This window comes from Rhinolophus ferrumequinum, chromosome 19 (assembly GCF_004115265.2).
Source record: "Rhinolophus ferrumequinum isolate MPI-CBG mRhiFer1 chromosome 19, mRhiFer1_v1.p, whole genome shotgun sequence".
NCBI lineage: Eukaryota > Metazoa > Chordata > Mammalia > Chiroptera > Rhinolophidae > Rhinolophus > Rhinolophus ferrumequinum.
The window spans coordinates 15,130,483-15,137,544 of record NC_046302.1 but is presented as its reverse complement, the minus strand read 5'-3'; positions in this window follow the sequence as shown (position 1 = coordinate 15,137,544).

Here is a 7,062-nt window from a genome sequence, read left to right as displayed (position 1 = left end):
ATTAACATATCAGAGCACCAGGTTGAAGTCTCTCAATTTCCTTGAAACTCAAAACCTGCTAGGCACATACAATCTGTGATTTATTTGGGGAAGAGAATTGATTTCTATGATTCTATTTCTCCAACATGCATTCCCCTTTTATCTCATTCAGTTCAATTCAACAAACTTTATTAAAGGGCTTCTATGACCAAGATGCTATAGGAGATTCGGAAGTTTACCTGACACAGATTCTACCTCATAGTTGTATATGAGTATGTGTATATTCAGAATTATATGTTAGTTATAGTATGTTGTAGCATTTGAAAGTGAACATTTTTTTCTATAAAAAGCAGCAATCAACAGTCATGGGGATATGACGAACAGCCCAGGGAATATAGTGAATAATGTTATAGTAACTATATATGGTGTCACATGGGTACTTGATTTATCAGGGTGATCACTTCGGAACGTATGTAAGCGTCTAATCATGATGTTGTACACCTGAAACTAATAGAATATTGTATGTAAACTGTAATTGAAAAATTTAAAAAGAAAACAGCAACTGCTTTTGGTTCGACCTAATACAACATAAAAAAGAATGTAATTATTTTTTTATAAAGAATTATAAACAAAATACTATGGGAACCCAGGAGAAAAAAATGTTAATTCTATCAAGGGGAGTTAGAGAAGATTTTATGAAAGACCAAAAACTTATATACTTGATAGGTCACTTTCATCAGGTTGGTGATGACAAAAAAGCCAGCTTGTGTAAACGCTTAGAGATGGTCTAGTTCAGTGTTTGGTTTGAAAGGACTGGAAAACAATGGCCTCTTATTTTATCTGAAATTTCCAAACTCTCTATCTCTGGAAGTTTATTTCAACAAACGTATTTAAGATTTGTTTGTTTGTTTGTTTTAATTTGGTTTTGGTTTTTTGACAGAAAAGAATGGAGCCTCCTAGAATCAAGTATGTAGAACACTATGCCATGTTAGAGAGAAGATTTTCAGACCCTTGAATCACTGTGAAAACAAAATCCTACTGAAGCTGTCTAAACAGGCTGAGATTTTCCTTTTAGCTACCTGGAAAATGTAGAGTTGCTATTTCAGGAAAACAAATGATGAATCTCATAAAAGCCTATCTTTCATTTAGTCAATAAAAATGTCCACCCACCTGTGCCACCCACACTAAACAATCAATAGGAATGAAATTTTGGCCTGCACAGACTGAAAATAGTAGGGCCAAAGCAAAGAAAGATACTAGAGAAGGATTAGATGTAAACTCTTAATTTCATTTAGAAAGTTTTCTTTACGCAAAAGCATTGGTATAAGTATTGCCACGCAAAATTGAGATTATTGAGTGTGTCCCTTCATTCCTAAAATATAAATCTGAACTTACTCTTTAATAACTGGCTACTTAGGACTGTTGGTTAGAACTTTCTATTCATTAGTGTTGGGTTTATGCTCAGTCTATTAGGGAATGCTACTCCAAGGCTCACAGACTACAGCTGAGGGAATAATAAAATGATACAAAGAGATGATGTTATTCTCAGAAAAACAAGAAAAAAAATGTGTATATGAAGTTGTTTAGATTTATTACAACTCTTTGTTTAATGTGACAACTAGAACATTTAAAATTACATATGTGGTTCACATTACATTTCTGTCACTGGTCTAAGAGACACATCTTAACTTCTCTAAGCCTCAGTTTCCACTTTTATAAAAAGGAGAAAATAACTATTGTCCCATCTCATTGATTTGTTGTCAAGAGAAATGAACTAATGTATGGAAATCATTTTGTAAACTATTACATACTATATAAATACAAGTGACTATCAAAAAAAATTCCTTATGAAAAAACCTACATAATAAATCAAAGTGGTAAATATAACTCTCGGCTGCTCTGGCATAGGATTTTAATGTGCTAAGCAAAACTAAGAAATGTGGCGTTGCCGTCTAAATTTTTCATTGCTTTCAGTGCATATAAATTTGAAATAATAAGCAAGCCAAACTATCTGACAGGCTCCATGATGCATGAATCCCCTCCAAGAGCAGGATAAAATTCTGTGAGCATGCTCAAGGGATGAAGTAAGCTATCACCCTACTATCAGAGGTCAGCCTGACTTGGAATCACAAGGCTGTGGTGGATTTATATGGGGCTCAGAGTTTGTGATCATTGTTGATTGTTAATACAATTTTCTAACCTACCTTAAAAATATAAAAACTGAGCCTAAATTAGAAAAAGCAAATATTCCTAAAGTAAGAATTGCTTCCTGTTTTCAACCTTTTTAAAGAATTGCATCTGACTTTCCTGGAAGTACAAGGTAGGGTTACAAGTACAAGAAATCTCAAGGACGATGCGGCTGAGATGAAGGCAGGAAGAAAGAATAAAGTCCACTTACATACACGTAAAGAAAAAGTGCCTCGAGAGTCTCACCATGCAGCACAATGTTAGGCCAATGGGCAGAGCTGCAAGGGAGCAAATTTAAAGTCTCCAAATAGCACCACCCTCAGAAGCAGGAGACAGGGCATCATTAACTTTATCTACCATCCGGCTTCATATTCTGACATATTATCTCACCCTTGACAGTTTACACTCTGATAATATCGAAACAGTTGTAATTCTCCAAACACATCAAGCTTTGAATCCTGTATGCTTGCTATTCCTCTGTAGGAATCTGCTCACACTGCCCCCATTGCTGTTTCCCTGGCAACCTCCTACTCCTTCCTCAAAAGTCAGCTAGTGTCATCTCCTTTGGGAATCTAACTCTGACACATTCTATAACACTCAGACCTGTATTATAAAACTATCACCCTAGCATATAAACTGGTACAGCCACTATGAAAAGTAGTATGAGGGTCCTCAAGAAATAAAAAATTAAACTACCATATGACCCAGCAATTCCAGTTCTAGGAATATATCCAAAGGAAACAAAAATAATTATCTTGAAAACATATCTGCACTCCCATGATCACTGTAGCATTATTAACAATTGCCAAGATGTAAAAACAACGTAAGTGTCCATCGATAGATGAATGTATAAAGAAAATACACAGGGGAATATTATTCAGCTGTTAAAAAGAAGGAAATCCTGTCATTTGTGACAATATGGATGAACCTAGAGGGCATTTTGGTAAGTGAAATAAGCCAGACAGAGAAAGTCAAATACCACATTGTATCACTTACAGGTGGAATCCAAAAAAAAAAAAAGTCAAAGTCATAGAAACAAACAGAGTAAAAGTGGTTTCTAGGGGCTTGGGATGGGGGTGGGGGCAGAAGAGATTAGTAAAAGGGTACAAACTTTCAGTTATAAGATGAATAAGGTCTGAGAATCTAATATACATCATGGTGACAATAATTGATAACATTGTATTGTAAAACTGAAACTTGCTAAGATTGTACAACCTAAACGAATGTTCTCACACACAAAAAGTAAATATGTAAAGTGATGAATGAACTCAGTGGTGGGAATCCTTTCATAGTGTATATATACACATATATATCTCAAACCATCACATTGTACACTTCAGATATTAGGCTGGTGCAAACACGATTGCAGTTTAAAGGGTTAAAAATAATTGCAAAAACTGCAATTACTTTTGCACTAATCTAATATCTCACAATTTTATTGGTCAATTATACCTCAATAAGCTTGAAAAAATAACCCAACCTCCTGATATTAGAATTGCCTGTTTTTGTATGTGGCTTTTAACTTGACTGAGATCTTTTAACCATATCATTTAATCTGGTCTAATGTGTTGTAAGGAACCTTTTTTCCTTGCCCCTCATGTGTTCATAAAGCAGGACTTCCACTAGAGTGACATTCCTGGCTTTTCTCCACCACTCTTCACTCCTCTCCTCCTGACTGGTAGGTGAGTTAGAAGAAACCAGCCATGCAAAGCTTTTCTCCTATCTCATTCTCTTTTCTTCAAGATCTACGTGTGAGATGAGAGAGTATATATGGTCTTCTCTCTACTAAATAATAGCAGGGGCCCATGGTCTATGGTTCCCAAGAGCTTCCTGTTGTATTGGGGGAGGGTTGTATTAGCAAATGACTTGGCTAATCTCAGCCATAATATCCAAATAACTTTATAGTTATTATGAAACATTATTTTGTATCCGGCTATCAGAACTCCAGGTCCATATCAATTGGTTCTAAACACAGGTGGGGGTAAAAGGAATATTATTTATTCGTCTCCTAAAACTCCTATATAATCACTGTATATTAAGAAATAAATGAATCTCAATGCAATAGTAGAGCCATAAATGGGGAGGGAGGGGAGTCAAGCTAGGAAGACTCAAGCAGCTAAAGCAAAACACCTGAAAAATGCAGACAGCCTGGATGTCATAGCAACAAAATCCTCCAGAAGATAAAGACATTGAACAATAGCAATAACTTTGTTATTGATTTATATGCCTGTCCCCTTACCTCCCCCTCTTTATGGCAGGGGCTGGGTGTCCCCTATTTTTTTGTGTGTGTCTCCAAAATTAGCATCCAATAGTGGGGATATAAATAGTTGTTTAATTAATAATTAATTCCCTGCACATATTTATGGGTTCATCCTGGGAGGAGGAGAGCATAGGCAAAGTTAGAGTCTGTTCATGACAGCCAGGTTCAGAGATCAAGTATAAAACGATGTGTGTAATATGAAACAAGCCAGGAAATGACATCCTATGAAAGGAGGTCCTGACTAAGCCTTGACATTGAAGGTGAGACACGGGCTTTTAAACTTCTAAAATCCTAAAGGCAAATGTGTCATTAATATTAGAAACACATAGAATAGAGGTAAGATATGGGTTTAGCAATTGAACTGCCTGCCTCAAATCCTTTTAAGCTTCAGGTTCCACATTTATGAAAAGAGGTTAATGAAACTACTGACTTCACAGGATTTTCTGAGAGATTCAAATAACTCAATTCATGTAAAGACTCATTAGTTCATACTTATTACATAGGAAGTACTAGATTCCTTGTAGGAGCTAGAGCATTAATAGCAGTAGTAGCTTAATTTGGACATTCACACTTCGAAGAACACAGATGTAGGATGAAAAAAAATAATTGCAAGGAAAGGCCTTTAACATGATAGAGGTAGATCTCTCTATTAGCTAGATGGAAAATTTGCAAGTTTTACCCTACCATAGACTAAATTGAGCTACGATTCCTGTTTCACAATTTACATAGCTTATATTGGCTTGTTTGTTTTGTTTTGTTTTGTTTTTTACATTCCTATCACAATTCTGACAATTTAAATTTTTCTCCATCAGAAATCGGGCATTCAATTAGGAGTGCCTCAGGGCCACCATTTCCATCCTTTCCTCCAGATGCTAACCTCAGGTCAGAAATGTGCAAGTCTATTAAGCTGAGTTGGAGTTGGAGCTAACTGTAATTAAATATTAAATTTTAATTATCAATCACTCGCTTTATCTATTTACTAAAAACAAGACTAACTGATATTTTTCCTAATTTTCTCCTCTTTTTCACATCCCACACATAATTTCTAACTGACTCAGGTTCCCCATGAAAGGAATTTCACGTGCAGAGTTCTGTTATTCATAAACTCAAAATGGAGAATGCTTGATTTTTTTAAACTATCCCATATTAAGTGTATCTAAATATTTTTTGATTTGCTTGGAAAAAAGCAATTTGCTTTCCCAAAGCCAATGTTTGAGTTGGTACCTGTACCTTGCAAAGCAGTCACCCACACTTAAAAGTCCTGAAAGCTGCTATCTGTAAGATGTCTCCTTAAGTTGTAAACACCTGCTTTCTTAATCCCCCTCCTCATATCTCCTAGGCAACCTATAAGTAAAAGTTTAAGAGATTTAGTAAAATAAAAGCTTGCTTCCAAATTTACATCTTCCCACAAACCTAAGAAAAATGAAATAAAGGTTTCATATTCGATGAGCTAAAGCTGGCATTTTAACCAAATACTTTCCCATCTATATTCTAAAAAAGAGAAGAAAATGCCAAAATTTCAAGTTCATATATTTAAACAGTTTTAACTATTTTGAAAGATCAACCAATGTATGCAATATCACTACATTAACCTAAATTTAGTAAAACTACTACTAAAAAAAAAAAATAGTAGAAACTAGTTTGCGTCAGCATTGCTCTCCTTTGTCCATTTGCCAAGTTTGGAATGACTTCCTCTATCTTGATCAGTTTCCTATTGCAAATACAACTACAGATTTTAAGGATACTTCTTCATAAATAAGCCCTAACATCTGTGCTTGGTATAGCAAACTATTATTGCAATCTCAGTATATTTTCTTACATGTCTATAATTTGCCATTAAGACTCCATTAGAACAAACAGCACTGTTACCTATTGAAATGTCTTACCACACACTGAAAATCTAAAGTCATAACCAATTTTACTAATAATTCCCCTACAAACCTAAAAACTTAAAGGCCAGGTGTATTTTATTTTCTCCAAGCTAGTCTTTTAAAAATAAATCACAGATCTATTCCCCATCTGCAATTTAATTACCCTCTGGAGAATAGCATTTTACAGTTAGAGGGTGTCATTTAGCAGTCTTTGGGGAATTGGAACTTCTTTCATTTGCATTGCTTCTTTGTAACAAGAATTCAGACAGACTGCCTTTTCTTCCCCAGAAAAAGGTCACAGTCTATCATTAGAAGCTTGAATGAGAAATGGTAGCATGGATATTTTTTATGATAAAAGTTAGAGACATTGAAAACAAATAACATATTGACATTTAAAGCATTCATTCTTAAAATAGAGGGCACTACAGTGTGTCATTAGCACCTTCCTCATTATTGGGTTTTCGCCTATTTACAGAATCTCTGGGTTGAAGGGACAATAAAGGTCATCCTGTCCAACTACCACCTGATGCCTCGAAAATATTCTTTTCTCTGTGGTACAGTCTGACCTATATTCTAATAAATTACTTTTATAGCCAGTGAAGAGCCAAGTCTTTGCAATTTATATTGAATCTTCAATTATGCATTCGCTGTTATCAGTTTTATTTTATTTGAACCCTTGAAAACAGTATTTTTAAAACTTTATAGTAATCACTTTTAATTCTTTCAATTCCTTTCTCTACTGGGTATTAATTTCTTGTTATTTTA